This window comes from Chelon labrosus (assembly GCF_963514085.1).
Source record: "Chelon labrosus genome assembly, chromosome: 10".
In the NCBI taxonomy this organism is placed as follows: domain Eukaryota; kingdom Metazoa; phylum Chordata; class Actinopteri; order Mugiliformes; family Mugilidae; genus Chelon; species Chelon labrosus.
This window is the reverse complement of record NC_140360.1, coordinates 5,783,168-5,805,353: the sequence shown is the minus strand read 5'-3', so window position 1 is coordinate 5,805,353 and position 22,186 is coordinate 5,783,168. Positions and strand designations below refer to the sequence as shown.

The 22,186-nt window shown below is 43.1% G+C and overlaps 1 protein-coding gene across 1 annotated transcript in view; it reads left to right on the top strand.

The window, feature by feature from the left end:
- The window catches only part of prkcz (protein kinase C, zeta), a 79,636-nt gene that overhangs the window by 4,701 nt on the left and 52,749 nt on the right, over positions 1-22,186 (top strand). The window lies entirely within an intron of this gene.

The following is a 22,186-nucleotide window of genomic DNA, read 5'->3' as shown; positions in this document are numbered from 1 at the left end:
GTCTTGATGCTGAACCCTAAACTGCACACGTGGCAGACGACCAGAGCGCCCGTCTCTTGTCGGACGGGGCTTTATAAATTGTAATGGGTTTGTGCTTCTGGAGGAGCTTCGTTAAGTCTGAGAAAGTAACCTGGGCGATGCCAGTGGGGTCGTCTCAGGTTGGACAAGAAGGATATTAAAAAAACACCGTTATAATGGATCGCGTGCATGACTTTGAAAGAATTTGCACGAGGCACAATTGGTTTATTGGGATATACTCGAAAGGTAGGACTCTGTGACTTTGACCCAGATTGAACTAAACTAGGGACTACTCCAGCTGCAGCTGTTTTAACCGTTGTTTATTGTATTTCTCCTTTTCTCTTGTGGTCTTCTGTTGCACTTTATTCTTTTATTCAGCCTGACTTTATCAAACGTTGAGTTCAAAGTGGCTTATTTTGTTCAGTTTTGTCAATAGCTTAGCATAGCCCAGCATTAGAAGAACTAAAATTGATAAATTTTAAGTTGACTTACAACCCACCAGTCAGCTGGGTCCACCTCGTCCACACTTCTTAGCATGTTTGTGTCGATTTCGGACGTTTTCAGCAAATCGAAGCTGTGTGCGTCGAGGCCAAGGTCTTGAGCCAGGCTGAAGCGCCGTAGCAGGAAATTTTAAAATTGAAATACACGTTTCTTTGCTGAGGAAAAAAGAAGATATAATTAAAAAAAAAAAAAAAACACTCTGAAGTGGTACCTATTGTGTGAATCTGATTAAGCTAGCTGTCTTGTTTTGCTTGCTCAAGGAAAGAAGGCCAGTGTCCATTTTTGGCCAAACTGCACTCCCTCATCCGTCAAGGCCGTGACACCGTTATGCTATTAATTGCTACAGTGCATTCGTCCGGTCGCGGTCTATACGACTAAAAGGCTTGCTTTCTTTTGCTAAATTTTACACAAGGCACATTCAGCCTCTCTGTCCTTGGCTTGATCTCTGCAGCTGGGAGGTGAATTCAGTCTGGGGTATTATATCTCAGAGGCTATATTTGGTTTGGGGAGCATTTTTTTTGGGCTGTGCAGTCTGAATCATCCTGTGTATTGATCCCTATACGCTGTTTCCGACTATTTATGAGCCTGAATGGGAGTGTGGCTGTGTCCGGTGTATGTGTGTGGTTGCAGGTTACTTTCCTGTGTGGAAGTTTTTGTTGACTGTTCACTGACCTGTTATTATTATTATTATTATTATTATTAGAAATGCAGACATTAATACACGATTCCACAGAATAATTCATCCGCTACCACTTCCTCTTAGTGGATCTGACTGATTATCAGTGCATATGAACTCCTGCAGCTCTCGTCTGGTTTCTGCTGTCGGGCCCAATGGGACTGCATTATGGAGCTCTAATAAGTCTTTAAGTGGTTACTCTGGTTAACTAGAGACCACGTGACTCAATGGACTGCTGCTGTAAAAGTGGAGCTAGTGGAGATGTGTAATAGCAGGCCAAAAAAAACAAAAAACTATAGGCTCGCTGTCACTCATTACTAAATAATATAACGGTTGAGGAGTGGAGATTTTGTCAGAATAGCCTCTATCGCTGCTCGGAGGCGTTCCTGCTACTGTAGCAGGAGAGAGGGTTTTCCGTCCTGATATCATCAGACAGTGTCGGCCTCAGGGGATTAAACATTAGGCTGAAACTGTTTGAATTTGCAAATTACCAGACCTCTATAGTGTTACCTCGAGAAATCAAGGCACAAAAAAAGAAATCTGCTTTATTATTAAGTACATTTTGACATGTTCTAGCAGTTTAAATTCTATTTATAAGTGACCCCGCCTTGGTTTGTTTGGGCTGGTGTGAGCACAGCGATCACACTCCAGAACAACTGACCTGAATGGTTAGAGAGAGGGTGCAGTTGTACCCCAGGGCAATGAGAGCAAACAGTGCTAATGGACTTAAGCTTATAATTATACACCAATCAGGCATAACATTATGACCACCTTCCTAATACTGTGTAGGTCTCCCTTGTGCCTCCAAAACAGTTGTGACTCATCAGAGAATGGACATCGGCCTTCTGAGGGTGTCCTGTGGTGGCCTTTGAGGGGAGGGGCCTCTGTGGATCATCCCACAGATACTTGATCAGTTTGGGATCTAGTGAATTTGGAGGCCAGGTCAACACCTTGTGCTGTTCTTCATGTTTTTTTTTTGTTGTTTCCAAAGCGTTTTTGTGTGTGTGCCTGTGTCAGGCTGCATCTTGCTGGGGATGGCTGCTGCCATCAAGGAGTGTCATTGCTATGGGGTGGGGGTGTCTGGTCTGGTGTAGGTGGGTGCTACATGTCTAAGTAACATCCACACCAATGAATGCCAGGTCCACAAGTTTCCCAGCAGAACATTGAATTGTCACAAGATTGTCAATGGTTATTTACTTCTCCTGTCAGTGATTTTAATGTTGTGGCTGATCGGTGAACTTTCACTTGGTCGTGGTCACCTTTTTATTACGAGCAAGCAGACTAAACTATTATTTGAATGAGAAAATGAAGACGGACAGCAGAATTACTTCAAACATCCATAGCAGATTAAAGATCCATTTCCTGTTTCAAGTTTCATTTTTTTATCTCTAAATAAATTGGTTTAAATATTCTGGACTGAGTATTGTTTACATCCTGTCTGATCATCAGTGACTTTGGCGAGTGTCGTGACAAATAGTAACACAAGACCCATGTTGTGAGCCGAGCAGATGGCCTCATTCAAAGAGTCTGCAGGTGATTGTACAAACTCAGAAGAAAGACAAGTTGTTCCATTAGTAGAAAACTGAAGTCAGACATTTATTTCTCTCCTGTCATAGTCGCTGACTCAGTCCCACTGTGCAAAGAAACAGGAAGCTTTTTGATATTGTCATTGATGTCAGTTAAACACTTACATCAATCAGCCACAACATTAAAACCACTGACAGGAGAAGTGAATGACATTAACCATCTTGTGATAATTCAATGTTCTGTTAGGAGACTTTTGGACCTGGCATTCATTGGTGTGGATGTAACTTAGACATGTAGCACCCACCTAGACCAGACCAGGCACCCCCACCCCATAGCAATGACACTCCTTGATGGCAGCAGCCATCCTCAGCAGGATGCAGCCTGACACAGACACACACACATAAACGCTTTAGGAACAACTCAAAAAACATGAAGAACAGCACAAGGTGTTGACCTGGCCTCCAAATCCACTAGATCCCAAACTGATCAAGTATCTGTGGGATGATCCACAGAGGCCCCTCCCCTCAAAGACCCCCCACTAACAACATTGTGTTACCAGACACCACAGGACACCCTCAGAAGGCCAATGTCCATTCTCTGATGAGTCACCACAAGGTAGACCTACACAATACTAGGAAGATGGTCATAATGTTATGCCTGATTGGTGTATATATCATATGAAATTTCATGTTACAGTCCTTGGCTCAGAATCTTTGGCTCTTCAAACAGTGATTTATGTCATTTGAGTTTAATGACACATTACACTTCATGCCCCAAAGCAAACAGCTTCACATCAGCAGTAGCTGCGCAGCATCAATTTACTATTGCATGTTGCATGAAGCACATCAGCCACATCTATGACAATAGTGTTATGTAATGCACTAGTAGGAATTAATCGCTGCATTGAAACTGTGGCCAATCCCCCTGGAGGTGAAAACGCAGCGGGCTTCCAACAATAACATCAACACACTGCAAACCGAAACGGGTTCCAGGCAAGAGCAGACACATTTTTAGCATCTCTGGCCTTTTTAATGTTACTCGTTTATTATTCAGGTGCATCTACAGTGTTATATACGGTATTATAAACATTGCTCGTTGTATTTTTTTATGTATTGCATCTGATTTAATGATTTTAATTTGACAGAATCAAAAAGACTTGCTACTTGGACGTGAACTTAAATCATTTGAAAGTGTGCCGCAAAACGCTGCATCTACTGCAGAGGCCCTGTCCTCTTAGTTTTACTGTAAACCAGCCGTGGTCCATTTACTTAATGCTAAACAATTTCTTGCCCCACTTGCAGTTTGACCTAAAAATGGCATTCATGTCAGACGTCCATTTCTGTCTGTGTCTACCCGGCCTTCCAGCAGGAAACTAGCATGAGACACGTTGCTCTAATATTGGACTAGAGCAAAGTATCCCGACGGTTTCCGACCAGATTGCGGTGAAATTTGATTTTGATATTCACAGTCTTTCAGATAAGTGTTTGTAAAGCACCACCACCGCCAATCAGACTGTCTCTCAGATCCACACTTTATTGCTCATGGCAATATAACTTGACAGTTAAGGGTGAATTTCCATCACCTCGTTTTGCATTTACAGTACTTGATCTACACAAGAGGAATCCTACAGGACTCAATAGTGCTCCCCTACCACCACATACAGACCTCACATTTACCTCAAAGGCAGTCAAGGGCCTGGTTGTACAAAAACCGAGACAAGAAAGTAGTCAGACTGTTTGAATTCCTCTCTTCCTCCTCTTTTTTTTTTTTTTGCATCCCCTTGAAGGATTTTGCCACATTCTGTGCAACACAGTGAGAGCCTTTGAGGACAAGCTGTCCACATTTATATTACAGTTATCTGCACTTGCAGCTGAGCCTCAGAGAGAATATGGAACAGGTAAGAATTCTTTTGACACCGATTTTTTTTTACTCTAGCTCAAGTGTCATGAGGTTTCTAGTGAAGTGTTTTGTATTTTTAGGGACCTTGGACCCTTAAGACTATTATAGTGGAATAGTGGTGGAGAAGGTATTTACGTCATTAACATAATGCTTGTAAAACTAGCATTAGTACAAAAGAAAAATAGTTAATTAAAACTAAAAATCCTAAACAGACAGATATGAATAATTTTATTGCAGAGTGTTTTTCAGTCATTGTGGTGTTTGTAGGTTCTGTTTGATTTCTTACATGAACTGACAATAGTTTCCCAAAGATTCACTTTGCTCGCTGACACTAACCTTACCTTGATTTCACAAACGCTGTCATCGATGACACAAGAATGTATTATAATGGATAGAATGACTCAGTATCATCGTCTGTATAAAGATGGACGGTGGGACAGCTCCTCTAAAGTGAAGCCAAAGCAAGTAGAGCTCCCCCTGGTGACTGGCCGCAGTATAGGTCATAAGCTCCACCCCCTCCATGTTAGTGGGCGGGACTTGGGTCAAACTAAAACGCTAAAATACACGTCAAATACATTTTTTTTCAAGGATAGTTTTTGTCATTTCTTGTAGTTAATATAATGTTCAAGTGTCAGTCTTTTGAATAAGTTTCGTTTTAGTTATTTGACGCTATGGAAACAGGATGTGACATAATGGCGACCACCAGTTGCCATGCCAACCGCTCTGTAAAGCAGATTGCTTTCAGGTTATCGATATCGTACTGCGCAGACCGTGGCTCCAAACTCGCAAGATAGCGCCGCCTGTATCCCTGAAAATTGAGTCAATTTGTCCAATGCAAGGAAGTGGTGACATGTTGGTGTCCATATTTATATACAGTCTATGCTCAGTACCGACTCATTGTAATAATATTAACTCTGAATATATGTGTAACACGGTTGTTAGAGCCATTTAGTGAAAAGCTATTTTGGCTTGATTTTTGTTTGATTCATGTGCAATGCGCCTTTCGTGGCGTGTTATCACCCCCGGCCTGTAATTGGTCAGATTTTACATGTGTTATGTGTTGCGTAATTGTTCAGTTGAAACAGAAATCCGAGAGAGCACATTAGTTTTTGACCGTGTTTGTCCATGTTTATTTTTGTAATTGTTTTAAAGAGTTCAGTAAACAGTTAATCGGAAGACTTGGACTGAAACTTTTTCATTTGAAGCACGCGTCAGCTATATGCTCGGACTCTAGGCTTGAGTGCGTTTTTACTTTGGTAAAAGACGGAGCCACTCTTACAACGGTCTTACACCTAGTGAGTAACTACACCACTATCCCACTACCTACACTGTTGGATGGTAGCTCATGTATGTCAGTTCCTGGTCTGTTGTCAGAGCTTATCTCCAAGACTAATGGTAGTTTCAAGATGAGAGTCTTAAAAGTAATACTCGGCTCTGTGTGCAGTGCTGGAGGGCATGCACTCCTCTATGTCGATCTAATTTGTATCAGAGATTGCATTTATGATCTAATTACCTGTATAATGTTGTCATAACAGAAACTAAAAACATGTGGCAGGACTCTGCTGTCATGCAATTGCAATGTCCTTAATTTGATTCCTACTGAAGATCATTTTTGGCATTTCATCCTCGCCACACCCTCCTCTGTCTTTGCTCCAAAACTATCAAAAAAGAAGAGTTTGCTGATAGACAACGCAAACGCTGTTGGGACACGTAGGATCAGGCCGCGGCAACTCCCGTCATCATCATCAAAGCACACCTCTAGATGTCAGTTCAGTTATATGGAAGCAAACAATCACCTGGTTTCAGGATTCTGGTTTATCTGCTATCACATTCAAAACATGCAGCTGCAACGTGGCAATGAGTTGAGCAGCAGAAAATCTGAACTGTGGATCACTGATTGATACTAGAGTACACTACAACATACACTACATTGTTGGTTTACCGTAGATAGCTTTGATTGTTAATGTGCTGCCGCATGTTTCACCAAGATTTGTATTTGTGTTTTATGTTCTTGCGTTAGTTTAGTGTCGTCCCTGCCGTCTGTTCTCCCTCAGCAAGTTTTTATTCGTCCGCAGCAGCTGTTTCGACTTTTTTTATTTATCTCTCTTTTTAAATGACCTCATCCGACTAGAATAGCATCGGTCAGGATAATGGCCGCCGTCGTGACTCACGCTTTATGAAATTACTTTGCTATCCACTGTGTGTGTCATGCCATTAGGCGTAACTCTGGCTGCGGTTCACATCAGGGCCGTTCCTCTCAGATAGATGTCAAAGAGGAATTACGGCGAGATAGTCGGTGCACAGCGCCGACCCTTTCCTCTTTTTTTTTTTTTTTTAGCTTTATTGAATTCATTAGCAGACTCAACTGGCTTCTCTCAGAATGTAAACAAACACTTGATCTCAATGTGACATTTGGCAGAGAAACCCAACACTTGATGGTATTTCCTCAAACCCTCTAATGTCTGGTCACTTCACAGTAATGGACTGGATTGAGATTAATTCTTATTACAGTGGATGCCTGATCTGATAGTGCTCCAACTAAATTTAAGGGCGTAATTCCTTCATTATTTACTTGAAATGAAATGCAGGTAGTTTCTTGGTATAATCCGCACTTTAAAGACGTCATAGAGGCTGCAAAGAACGTGGCATTAGACTAAGTAGCTGAGAAATATATTTTAACGACGTATAAAGTCCTCCGTAATCGTTCATCATTAATAGAAGAAAACAAGGACAACCTCAGATTACTCTTCAGCACAGAGTCATAACTAATGGCATTGAGCAATCTATCCCTAAAGCTCTCAGCTGTAACGATTTAATGAGCGTCTTTTCTAACCCTTTACTGTGAAAGATGAATCAGCTGAGCAACATTTACTACATCTATAGGAGCCACATTCAGTTTACTGCTGTTTACATAATTGGCAGACTTTCCTGGTGTTTCTACATGTTAGCTTGCACCCTCTGCAGATGGCGAGGGTATGATCCTATAGGTTGTTGCACGTGGCGCATGTACCGTCATTGACTACCTGAAGCTCGTCCTTGTTCCCATGATGCATCTGTTGCAATGCTAAAAGAATTTAATTTAAAATCCTCCTCCTTACATGCAAGGCCCTTAACCCTGGTACCGGTTTCCTGACGCCCATGCAACTTCCATCCTCTTGGGTCAAAACTGACTGTTTATGAAGCTGATAACCCAAATTCTGTGCCACACATAGTTAAGCCACCTTCTTTTCAACTAATTACTATATACTGGACGCTTATTTGCAGAATTTATTGGCAGTAGTCATGTCACATTCGACCCAGAGGACAATACGAGGGTTAAAGGCCCAGCTCAGGAGGAGAAAAGGGGAGACCTCATGTTACTATATAACCCCGATCGATGGTTTCACTTTCTCTTGCATCAGGCTTTATTGTGTTTGACTTTCAAAAATGGGTAGAAGTGAATGAACCAGCTCCCAGTTTGGGTGCAGGAGGCAGAAAACCTTTCTGCTAAATCTTTCCTTTTTGATAAAGCTCATAGGGCTTACGGCCGTCTCAGGTGACCCTGAGCCGTCCCTTAGTTTAGCTGCTATAGGTCTCGGCTGCTGGAGGACTTCCCATGATGCACTGAGCACCTGTCCTCTACACTCCCCTCTCTCACTACCCATGCATTCGTGTGCTACGACTGCATGGCATGTCAATAACTCTAACTTCTCTTTGTTTCATATATGCTGCGTGTATTCTTCATCCGGATGCATGCATAAATTCATCTGCTCACATATTCACTTCCCCTTTTCTCCTCCATTGTCTTTGTCTCTCTATATAACCGGCTTCGAGCTGATAGGGATATGAGCTCTTCCTGCTAAAAAGAGGGTTTTTCTTGTCACGGTCACCATAGCGCTTGCTCTGGGGCTTTAAGACTTGATCCTATATAAATATAATAAACTGTTCTAGTGTCTTCTCAAGGGGAATGGTCTTTGTCAGCCTTTGTCCAAACTTTGCAGTGTCACACGTTATTCTTTGATTCACCACCCTGCTGCTCGTTTAGAGCGCCAGACGGCATTTTGTGATTAGCAGCGACGAGGACAGTTGGACCTGCATCCGAGCACCTACGCCCCTAAATACACAGCAGCACACCTCTTGACTTGTGAGCATCTCTAGCTCCAGAAATAGCAGCATCGGTTTTGTAATGTGTCAGGCCTCCCCTGCTGCAGCACTGCAGCACACCCACGTTCCCACTACTGCTGCTCATAGGCGAGCAGCAGCTGGGAAGCTTTCTAGCATTGATCTGAATGCAGAAGATAGCCGGCTCTGATAGGATGTAACTTGGCTTCGGTAGTTGGTCGCTTTAGCTGAATGGAACTTATGGAACTTGTTAAGAAACAACCTCTGTCCCACAATGGTTGCAAAATAACAGATTTCAAAGACATTCAATTCAATATAGCGTCAATAATAATACAATTTGTCTCGAGACATTTAAGAAAACCCGTCCGGAAACCCCCAGAGCAAGCTCAAAGGCGTTTCTTTAACAGGAACAAACATGGCAACCTTAGTAAAGGTAATATCTATACCGGCAGCAAATGCACACACTGGTCTCTCACTTTCCTCTACTGACTGTGGTTATTTGTTGTGAAGTCTTCTGGAGTTGGGTAGGTCCATGTCTGCAGCAACGTAGCTGCCAGCACGGAGCAACCGTAGCTCGGAAGCCGTCAATGGCAGCCTTGTTGGGTAGCGTCCACTGTGGCACAGTAACGTGCCATTGTTCTAACGTTTAACACAGTGTGGTTTCTATACTGACAGGATGATGCATTGGGGATGACAGAGCCACCCTCTGAGACAGCTCTGGGTTTGACAGAAAGATGTCTTTTAATTGGCCGTTGGACTAAAACACACAGATATTCTCTTTTTTCTTTATTAAAAAATAATGTTTTTACCTTTATTTAGATAATGCAATATAGATAGCTCACACCACTTGGACCAACAAGCTGCCCCAGACGGACTAATAGCTCTGCCGGTCAGTCTACATTATGCTCAAATGAAGAAATTGCTGTAGTCTGTTTGTGGATCGGCTAAAAGCAAAACATTCATTTAGGTTTATGTTTTTCACATAATATAAAGACTGGCAGTAACCACTGAGGAGACATTAAGTCCACACAGTTTACAATGACATACATTGATCAGGCATAACATTATGACCACCTTCCTAATATTGTGTAGGTCTCTCTTGTGCCTCCTTAACAGTTGTGACTCATCAGAGACTGGACATGGGCCTTCTGAGGGTGTCCTGTGGTGTCTGGGAACAGGATGTTGTTAGTAGGGTCCTCTGTGGATCATCCCACAGATACATGATCAGTTTGGGATCTAGTGAATTTGGAGGCCAGGTCAACACCTTGTGCTGTTCTTCATGTTTTGTTTAGTTGTTCCTAAAGTGTTTTTGTGTGTGTTTCTGTGTCATCAAGGAGTGTCATTGCTATGGGGTGGGGGTGCCTGGTCTGGTCTAGGTGGGTGCTACATGTCTAAGTAACACCCACATGAATGAATACCAGGTCCAAAAGTTTCCCAGCAGAACATTGAACTGTCACAAGATGGTTGATGATATTTACTTCTCATGTCAGTGGTTTTAATGTTGTGGCTGATCTGTGAAGATGCCTGGCTCATTGCTCACATTAGTCAGGGAATTGTAAGGAAGGTACTGGTTTCGGACACCAACCCTTTCTACTTGGAGGTCCTGGTACAGGGACCAGGCCGTATAGTCCAGGTTACTGACTCCTACTACTCCTGAGTCCTGCTACTGACCGAAAAATGAATGTAGCATTGTTGCATCCATTTAGGAAGATTTCACTTGAGAACAAGATCTGATTTAGAGGATAAGTGCTACGCCAGTGTATCTAATAAAAGCTTCCATCTCCCGTGCAAGGATATTTTGTATAGATTTCACCTAACTCCTACCATAGCTCGCGTATCTTCAAGGACATGAATACCAACATGATAGAAAATAGTAATGAGCAGAGGGGAACTGAACCGTCACCAAATCATTCCACATGGCCGCACTCCCACAGCTATGAGCTCATCCCAGTGTCTGTTTATGTAAAGAAGAATTTGTAATGACTTGTTGTGGTGCTCCTAACACCCACGTGAGGGTTTGCAGTTGCTGAGTGCTCTGCAGTAACAAATCTTCACATTTTTGCACATCCCACGTTGGGTTACAGTTTGACAGGAATTAGGAGTTTATCATCCCGATGGCCTCCTGCCAGAGGTGCTGCGTTTCATTGTGTCGGCTGCAAACTTTCCTGCCTTCCTAAATGTCCTGGAGGTATACAGGTCCTCTAGACATGGCAGACTGCAGCTAATCACCCTGTCAACATAGCGAATGATACGCTGCAGTCCAACTTTACCCTGAGGATGGACTCCATGATGGAGATGTAGAGGTTTCAACTTTCTTTAAACTTTTTAAGCTGCTGCAGGAAGTGCATTAGAAAGTTTGAGGTCCTGGGTGATGACTGGTCCCAGGAAGTTGAAGGACTCTCACAACTGAGTCAGCTGAGGATTTGCTTACGATGACGGTGGCAAGTGGGGCAGCGTTTTTTCCCTGAAGTCTATGACCGTCTCCTCTGTTTTTACATTGTTCAGCTGTAGGTTGTTCAGGTCACACCGGGACGCCAGAGGGTCAGTTTCCTGCCCGCGAGCGGACTCATCCCCATCAGAAATGAGTCCAGCGAGGGTGGCGTCGTCCACAAACGTGACAGACTGTTGACTGGCGGTGCAGGCTGTGTGTGTGCAGGCAGAAGTGCAGAAGGCAGGGGGGAACCGACCGGTGCTGGTGGTCCGCGAGTCTAAACGTCTGTTTCCCCAGCCTCCGGTCCGACGGGAAGCCTGTGATCCAACCTGCAGATGGAGTCAGGTACACTCAGCTGGGAGAGCTCGTCCCGCAGCAAGGAAGGGATAATGGTGTTGAAATCCACAACCGCTGGAGGATAAAGTGGAGTGTCATGTTTAATGCATCACCTACAGACCTTTTAGCTGTGTAGGTGAACTGCAGGGGGATCCAGGTCAGGGCGGCGGGTCTGCAGCCGTTAAGTCCTGCGGTGCTGAGTGCTGAATGATGGCCCGAGGTTTCGAATCAGGCCGGCACGTGACGTGTCTCCGGTGAGGTGTTGAAAATGTCTGTGAGGTATTTACAGCGCAGGGCTAAAGAGCGTGGAGAGAGTTGTTCTTCGCGCCGGTGGAGGAGGAAGCACGAGTCATACGCGAAGTGGGAGGCTTTAGGGGTGTAGTTAGTGATCTCTCTGAGCCCTTTTCAGGGAGAAGTCACTGGATGAGAGCTGTAGTATCTCAGAGTGGAGCTGCTTAGCTTCTTTCACCACCTTCCTGAGCGTTATCAAGCAGCTGCTGTCACCTGATGAGGATGAAGCCTGAACTATTTAAATTAGAAGAACCATAAGAGACTTGTAGACGTACAGTAGATAGGTAATCTAGCACTGATTATGATGTGTTGAGCTTTCTGCAGGGATTTTTTTCTCATCCAGCCCTGTGCAAACACATACACCTCTTATATTTGATCATGTGATTGGAGGCAGGTCAGATTGTTGAGTGCAGACCCGTGGCTGCATAGGAGAAAGTAAGACGTTAGTAGAAAAGTTTGTGCTTATCTGGACTCATACTGACCTTTGCACACTTTGCTCCATAGGAAGACATCTCAGTAGATATTGATGAGATTTCTATGACTCATGACTCGTACCATATAGATGGAGCGCAGCATCCTTTGTCTGGGGCTGATCCGAGGCGGTGCAAGTGGAAAAAGCAGATAACATTATTGCTTATTTCAATTTCGTGACGCAGAGAAGTCCCAAAGCGTTGATTGTATGTTAGCATTGGTGTTGCAAGGTGCATGAGCCCATTTATTTCACCTCGAACAAACGTGTGTGCATTTTAGCAATACTAGCATGTGACGTTGTGCTTGCCACAGCTGCACACGTGGCGTGAAAGCATCCATTTTTATAGTCGTACGCCAGTGAGCACTGCTGTCTTTTATACTCGGGCTTCATTTTGATCTCAACTACACGCCTGTGAAGTTTCCTGTCTTTCTGACTGTGACTAATTCTGTCCACCGAGAGACAGACCTATTGAAGGAGATTTTTAAGTGGGAGGCTTTAGACACATGGACATTTTTTCTCTGCATTTAACCCGTGCATTCCTATCAAGTCTGCACATTTAGAGCAGCGGGGAGCTGAGTGCAGCACCTGGGGAGCTTTAGGGGTTAGGTGCCTTGCTCAGGGGGAACTTCAGCCGTGGTTGCCAAGGCTCAACATTTGCGTATTACTTCTTTTCAGGTCTGAGATTTATAGCAGGTACCCTCTAGTCCCAGGCCGGCTGCTCAAATCCCTAGACATGCTGCATATTGCAGTGAATTTACAGTACGATACCGTGCTAAAACAACCAGCTAAAATGATTTTGGTGGCGTGCAAGTGCTTTGATATGAATAAAATTGCAAGAAATATAGATCTTTTACATCACACAGCAAATGCCATGTGTTGTTTAGTGACTACAGTAACTACAAAAGACATGCATCTGGATCTGATTTACAGTAGCTCATCAGGTGATCCCTCCCCACAATCCTTGAACCCTCTGGTTACATTCTTAGCTACTTTAGTTTCTGCTTATATCAAAATCTAATTTGCCACATAACAAACCGAGCACGCTCTCTTTTTTTTTTACACCTATCCGAGGACAAAATGTCGTCTTTTCACACAGGATTTCTCCTCATCTGCTTGGCAGACTTCCATGAAATCAGACTCTCAAGGACATAAACCATTTCCTCTTGTTCCACCCTTTGAATAACTACTGTGTGTGAATACTAAAGCGCTGTGCACACAGTGAACATTCAGTTCTATATGTTCACATCGTGGGCTGAAGCGATCGTTGCTCAGCAGAACGAACAGGAATCTTAATCAGTATCTTTAAAAAAATAACACTTTGGTGAGGTTAGGATTAGTAAGAAGGGATTGTGACTGAGTTCCCTCTTCTCTGATTCAAAGCCAACACGCCCGTCTTCTCCCTTTATTGATGCAGCACAGCGACAGATGAGTCCTCTCAGGTGCCACCTCATCCTTTCAGCTCTCATTTATAGTTCAGATCGTCCTACGACGCTGACTCTGCTTCATCTAGTTTCTTTCTGCTCTACTACCCCGAGCTGAAATGAACGATTTATGTAACACAAAGGGGATGGACTGTTGAAATACGGATTTCATTTGGACACTCTAATAACCCAACAAATTAGGTAAACAAAGCTGCCATGTCCAAAGTTACGTTGGGATAATAGATTCTGTGTTTGGTTTTCATAATAGTATGTGTCTTTTCAGTTCAGCCTTTTCAATTACCGTATGTCTTCAAATAAACGTGGCACACATGGCATCAACACTTCTGCAGCGGTGTAAAATATATAATAAGCATCTATGTCTACCAACATAGATCTGTTTTGATGCGATGATAAAGAGAGGTGGGATCAGGATCTCTGCAGACCACGCTGACGGCTGCTGTCTGTGTTAAAAAGGCCAGGTTAGCTAAGTGTCCTTGGACAAAACACAGAAAAAATAGCTTGCATCTCTTTGTATCTTAGCTCGGGATGGGACTCGAGATGTGGTACCAAATGTGCCGATTTGCGTTGTATATCTTCAAGCTTATCAGTTCTTTCTCTTGTTTGTTTTGCAGAAAAGAGAAAGTAGCAAATTACAAAGCAAACATGTCGTACCCATGCATCTGCGCTACTGGAAACTGCAACAAGGAAATATGTAAGAGCAAGAAAAAAAGACGACATTACTCGTTGTATTGTCATTAGAGTTCAAATTTAAGGGTGAAAATACTAGTGATGAGTTTGCATGTTCTCCCTGTGTCTGCGTGGGTTCTCTCCAGGTACTCCAGCTTCCTCCCACCGTCCAAAGACATGCTGGTTAGGTTCATTGGTGATTCTAAATTGGCCGTAGGTGTGAGTGTGAATGGTTGTCTGTCTGTCTGTGTTAGCCCTGAGATAGACTGGAGACCTGTCCAGGGTGTACCCCGCCTCCCGCCCCAATGACAGCTGGGATAGGCTCCAGCCCAGATGGAAACGAAGCCAGAACCTTCTTGCTGTGAGGCATCAGTGCTAACCACCACACCACTGTGGCACCCAGTGGCAATAGTCTTTGTTTTGTTTTGTTTTTTCCTGAAAGTTAAAACCTCAGTTGAGTAAGAGTTTTAGCGACTCAATCTCAAATGCGACCTCAGTTCATCTTGGGTGTGTTTGCATCTGTACTTAAATCTGGCCACTCGTGATTGGATCACTCAGGAGGAATGTTGAACAGGACCTCTGACAATTTAAGCTGCTTCCCAGCCAAGCAGCACGTCTGTTAAAAGCCTGGTGTTGTGTAACATTATTGTTGAGCACACAGGTTAAAGTTATTTCTTTGAATACGCAAAATGCTGCTCAAATATTCTCTAGTTATGTCCTTTTTTTTTTTTTTGATGATGATTGCTGTTGCTATAGTTAGCTCTCACACTGCAGCCCACTAAGAAAACTGATGAGGAATCAGTAAAGAGTCTAATAAAACCTCATCAGTATCCGTCCCTAACGGCATCTCACCACTGAAATTCAGCAGAATGTCAGCACCGGCCAAGATTATTGTTAGCTCCTCGGCTAAACAGCCCAGTGTTTGTTGTGCTGTGGGCAGAGAAAACATTACTTGGTGCCCGGAGGATGTGTTAGACAGTCTCAATTAGGAGACGGCAGACTGTGTTCTGGCGGTTTACCAGCGCAAATAACACTCCTTGGTATTTTATTGTTGCTCTTTAGAAGTAGAACGGCTTCAGATTTGTTGTCATCCTGTGTATATACAGCGTCTTGCTGAGCAACATGAGATTAAATTGATCGTGTTGTGTATTCTTTAAGGATTTTATTCCCTTAGCTTGGAGTAAACTGCACACCTCAGCTTTTTGCTCGTGACTGGATCATTACAGCATCTTTATAGGCCGGCTCATGCGCTGTATACTTGAACTTCTTCGACGGAACAAGCTTGCAAACTTAACTTAGGTTAGGCACCAAATGTGTGCATGCATTTTCCACCCAAAAATAAATCCCATCCTTTCGCAGTCAGCAGCTCGATCGCAGATTGTGTTTTTTTAGTTCCATGAGATGAGTTGCAGCGGCGTTGTATTCAGCAGCCACTTGTCTCTTTTTCCCCTAAGTGACCTCATTCTGTTGTGTGGCTGGATTTGGATTGGTTGGTGTGTCCTGCTATTGAACCTCAGCGGTGAATAGCATCTGCCTGGAGCACATCTGTTCAGAAGGCTAATCCACAATAGGCTCGCCCCCCTTGCGTAACGCTCCCTCCGGGAAACAACAAGACGCACAACAATGCTGCGGACGGAGCTAGCCGTGGCGAGGCATGTCCCGAGCAGAGGGGTCTGCTAAGTTGCTAAATCTGGGCGACTCACGGCGGAGCGATGCTCAGTGAGCTGGCCTGATTTTCAGAGGCCTCCCCCTGGCTTTTCTTTTTTCCCTTTCATCTAACACTCTCCTCTTTTTTTTATATTACAACCTCGGTCTCCTCTTTGTCAGGTACATTTTTCTTTCTCCCTGTTTTCACTTTTAACCAGGTTCTTGCTTCTTTCTTTGTTTTTTTTTTTTCCGAGGTCAAAGCATTTTGAGCAGAGCCCTTCAGTACCACATACAGTATAATAACCGCCGTAGATAAAACAGCTGTAAGGCTGATTGTTAAAGGCAGGAAGATTAAATCCGGTCATTAAGGATTCAGCCAGACATGTGCGTAGTATTCTAGGTGTCAGGTCTTATTACGGCTGAGATGGCTGGATGTGAAGCGTACAACCTCATAGTCATGTTTCAGTACAAGCTCCACGGTGAACATTTGATATCCAGTGGAGGTGTACGGTTGCAGAGATTCGAGATATAGCTACCCCGATCAGGCACAACATTACGACCACCTGCCCAATATTGGGTAGGTCTGGTGTCTGGCAACAGGATGTTGTTAGTGGGGGGGGTCTTATGGCTTTGAGGGGAGGGGCCTCTGTGGATCATCCCACAGATACTTGATTAGTTTGGGATCTAGTGAATTTGGAGGCCAGGTCAACACCTTGTGCTGTTCTTCATGATTTTTGAGTTGTTTCCTAAAGCGTTTTTGTGGCTGCATCTGTCGTGGCAACTGCAAGTCAGTCGCTTGTCTAGTGCAGATGAGAGTTGGTCAAAACACCAAGTTATGACACAATATTTAGTTTCTAGAAACCTTTATTGCTTGCAAGCAAGAGGCACTCATCAGCGACGGATGATGACTGAAGAGAGGCAGTCTCTCCTCAGCGTTTATACTATCCTAAACAATGTTCATATCTGTAGTCACATCATAAGATTACATATGACTTGACACAACTCATTGTATTAACATCTCAACATACATCTCATGACACACATAACGCTTCTCCTTCACTTTAACCACCATTGTGTGATATACAGCGACCTTTTTCCCAGAACACATATACACGGACGAGGTACCTCAATTTCCCCTTCAGGATGAACTCCTTAAAGTGAGTTCCTTATGTTAATTCACACAACATATTACACAATGGAGCATACAACAACGTATCCATTCATACCTTGCAACCACATGATTATCATAAGGCAGAGCTTCTGACCATACCACAAGCTTCCACCTTACATACAGTCTAATGTCGCATCCACAAATGTTAGGTTTCATATACAATATTAAAATAATAAGGGACATTTAAGAATTTCCCTCACACATCCATCAAGGAGTGTCATTGCTATGGGGTGGGGGTGCCTGGTCTGGTCTAGGTGGGTGCTACATGTCTAAGTAACATCCACACCAATGAATGCCAGGTCCAAAAGTTTCCCTGAATTGTCGGAAGACGGTCAGTGTTACTTCACCTGTCATAATGTTATGCCTGATCGGTCTATATGCAAGTAAAAACAACCACTACATAATAAAAAAGCCTAATAAGTTACAGTCAATGTAAATAGTATCAAAGGGGAATATAAACCGCATTGATCTCTTCTGAGATCTGAGGCTGAGGGGAATGTGTTATCTTCATTTCCAGTCACTCAGTTCCTCCCAAGCAGAGAAGCCTCCTTACAGTCAGACAACGGAGGTGTCCCGGGGCACTCCACTGCTTTCAGCCAGAGTAAATGAGCGGCTACATTACACAGCCTCTCAGCCTCCCGGCAGCGCTGATAAAGCAAAAATGTCTTGGAGGCTGCTTTGATAACACTCTGCGTCCAGCCCCGAGAACGGCCTTTCGCACTCACCGTGAAGGAATGCAGAAAATGCTTGCACAACGTCCCCGGTGTTGCAATGCTGGCCGACACGGATAGCGCACGGTCTTAGGCTGAGGGAGGGCAGACCTGCAGGCCCTGCCCCCGTCCACTATAAAACTAAGTCATTAGCTCCTTCTAAGGATACTTGTAGTATTTTTATTTCACACATGCTGGTTCTTTTATTACCCACATTGCAAATAAACCAAAGATAGTTTGGGTTTTATGGTAGCAGCAACTTCCAGTGTCTTGGACCCTGTAGCTTCCAGCATAGTTCCTTGATATCAGACACACTTTTCTGCTCTAGTTGGACCAGTTTGGCTTTTTCTAGTTTAGCAAAAACACTTGCGAGCTCCTTGTTTTCAGCCACTAATTGTCCGTCTAGTTCCAACAGAAACACAAACCAGTAAACCTAACCCTTTACAAGGGAATTACCGTTTTTTACAACCTGGACCTTATTTCTGGCATAAAATACGATCTTTTATTCACCCATATAACTTTGGTGTTATTTGGAGTTGTTCGGACGATATTTACATCTGCGTATATCCATATAGTGGGAGTGACTGGGGCACCGAAATGAGATGACATCATCCAGGTCAGAGGTTAGTAGGTCAATCTACAGACCCCGCATGATGATAACAGGTAACTCCGGACTCAACGAGGAATAGCACTAGCGTATCATAACAAAATATTGGTGAAATGAACGAGTTTCGTGGTAGATGATGCGTTATTTAGAGGCTGCGTTTCGGTGCCCCAGTCACTCCCACTATATGGATATACGCAGATGTAAATATCGGCTAAACGACTCCAAATTACACCAAAGTTATATGGGTGAATAAACAATCGTATTTTATGCCAGAAATAAGGTCCAGGTTGTAAAAAACAGCAGTTCCCCTTTAAGATGCTTGAGTAAGAGTCCGGAGCACACTAGTACCTCTAACTGTCTTACTAGTGAACTGGTGAGTTGCAGAAGCCCTGACGAATCTTAACTAGTCAAAAACAAACACAAAAACTAAAGCTCAAAATGTTGACAAGATAACCAGTTAAAGCATCTTCTGACCTTACTACTAAAATCTTTACTAGTCAGCTACTGTAATAAGGCCCAACCTGTTTAATTATTGAAAGCCAAATGATCACTACTTGCACAAAATGCTAATGAGGATGTGCAGGTCGGGGTGCAGTTTAAATAAGAAAATCAGTCTGGTCTGTTTGGACCTCACTAGTTAACTATTAAGGGTTCAAATGGTACTTTCTTAACTCGTCAGCTATTGCAAGACAGTTGGTCTCTGTCCTGGAAAGAATTGTAGGCTTTAACTGGCTGAGAATTTCTCTTATTTGCATTAGTGAGCGATCGTGTGCCTTTAAGGAATTTCTCCAGATCTAAAACGTTTGGTGGTTAAAGGGCGATTACGGCGTGAAGAATTTCTATGCTAGTTATGACGGAAAATCTCTAATAGTATAAAACGATTAAGTGATTACACCCATAGCCAAAAGGTCAAAGGCCATGCTCACTGCGACTGCATAATGTTCTGCAAAAAAAAACAACTCTTTACTACAATTTACTACACACAGTGTGTTCCAGACAGAAGAGGAAATCTGGGTAGATTTAGGTACAAACGTCATCCACAACTACGAGACAACTCTAGTTTTGTTAATTCATTTTCTGATTAAACAGATTGCTTTAATTTACCAGTTAAAAAGACAGAAGTGGAAATCCTCAATTTACACAAGAAAATACGCTTTTTTTAAAAATTTAATTTCATTCAAATCCTTTTTATTTATGCAGCGCCAAGTAAAGCATCAGTCATCTCAGGGAACTTTACATAGTAAAGTCAAGATTATACAATACTGGGGTGAGAAACCCAACAAATGGCCGAGCACATGGTGACAGCAGGGAGAAAAAATCAGCCATCGGCCATCAGCCTCTACTGGGTGAAGACAGACGAGATATAAAACAGCCTGCTTTAAAAAGAAGACACTGTTTTCATGTCTTCATTGTGCCAAATGAACTGTGTCTTTCATCAACGCACCTCTAAAGCTTCTAATTTCAGTGTTCATTACCTCTGGTGTATATCAGTCAGCATTAATTTTACCCGTCACATGCTGTCTTGAGATGATGTACAGTCACGCACACAAAAATGTGAGCCAGGTCTCTAGAAAACTGTAGCTGTCATCCAGCACAGACACTAAAAATAATCCACAGGAGGGTTCTACTGTATTTAGGTTAGAACCTGTTGTTAGAGTTGGAGCCGCTTCTGCCACCTTGTGGGGGAAAAGCTGCTACTGCAACTAGGGAGCAGAGAGCAGGTTGCTCTGAATAAATAGCTACTGTTATGTGATATGATCCCTGTTGAGTGAGGAAACAGAAAACCAAAGAATACTGGTGCATGTTTGCATATACCTCCTCTAATATGTTCCACTTGTTTTGCATCCTATGGGTCAAATATCAAGGCTAGTTGGTTAGTCAGAGTGACCTTAAAGGTTTTATACCTAGCTGCATCTAAATGTATTATCCCTTCCTCCTTTCCTATCCCTCTCCTATCTCGGATATCCTCTGCCTCTCAGATGTTTCAGTACCAGAAGGGGACTCATGTGATCTCTGTCTGTCTGTGTCATTTTATCCAATACATTAAAAGCAGATAAGGCCAGGAGGGAGGACACATGACATCAGAACGACCTCATATAAAAGAATACTGTTAAATTTGAAAATAGCCTAAATTGAATTAATCTTATAAAGACATCTAGACACTAGTCAAGCAACTTTGTGATGGGCTACACCCACAGATGTTCCTATTTACACCTCAACTCCTCCACCAGTCCTTTAGAACTGAAGAAGCTACTCAGATGAAACGTCTTCAACAAAATCTAGTTGCCTTTCTTTAACATTTTTGGATATGATCATGACCTGGATGACTGAGAACCTTCACAGATATTTCACAGACATGCTGTAAAGACGGTTCAATAAGTAGAGAGCTTGCGAGAGTAAACATTCTGCATCACTGCTACTACTGTAGGCCATAGGACGGGACGTGACCCTTGGAGTCTAGACGCTGGTTTAGTTAGAGTGACATTGTGGACTGATTAGCGTTGACATTGAGACTGAAGTGGTTTTTGGAGCATGGGAAAAGAAGAAGTGATGAGGAGGATGGAGCAGAAGAAGTAGCCCAAACTGTGAACAAATCTGCCTTACTGAACTTTTACCTAAACTTCTTTAAAGATATATAACTCATCTGATAATTTCACTTATGACATTATGACCACCTTCCTTAATATTGTGTAGATTTCCCTTGTGCCTCCTAACCAGTTGTGACTCATCAGAGCATAGACTGTATAAAAGATGGATGGTGGAATTGCTCCTCAAAAGTGAAGCCAAAGCAAGTAGAGCTCCCCCTGGTGGCTGGCTGCAGTATAGGTCATAAGCTCCACCCCCTCCATGTTAGTGGGCGGGACTTGGGCGAAACTAAAACACACATTTTTTTTCATGGGTGGTTTCTGTCATTTTAGGTAGTTAATATAATGTTGAAACATGTTCAAGTGTCAATTTTTTGGACAAGTTTAGTTTTAGTTAGTTATCTGACGCTATAGAAGCGCGATGTGACATAATGGCGACCACCAGTTTCCATGCCAACCGCTCTGTAAAGTGGTCCCGCGGGACCGTGAGAGTTGTACAAAAATAAAATAAAAAATTTGGCCAATGCAAGGAAGTGGCGACGCATTGTGCATATTTATATACAGTCTATGGCGACAACACATATATTAAATATACAGAGTTGAGTTCTAGAGGGTTTAACAAATCACGGTTGCACAGTGGCTCTGAAACTACAAACCACAGACAGACGTGCTAATTTACTCTACTAACAGCTGAGGTTACAGCAGTGAAGAGTGACTTAGAATAGAAGAGAATGTCTTTATTGTCATTGCATTGGGAGCAGTACAATAACATTTAAAAACAGCTCTCCCAGAGATACTTTCACTCACACACGCACACATCCTCACATATGCACAGATAACATAGATTTGGTAAAAATCTATTCGTTATTAAAAGTGCATTGCAGCAAGTGTAGAAGCTATTAAGGTGGTGGAGGTGGGAGGCAGAGAGAATTGAGGGGTAAGTGCTGCTTCTCAGTTCTGTCATGCAGCACTTTAGGGCCCTATCATGCCTTCCAGAGGGTAGCAATGTGAATGCTAACAAAAGAGAGGGTGTCATCTTTGGCAGTTTAATGCACTTTGCAGTGTCCGTCCTCTGCTTCTTTGTCTGCAACACGATGATTAAGTTG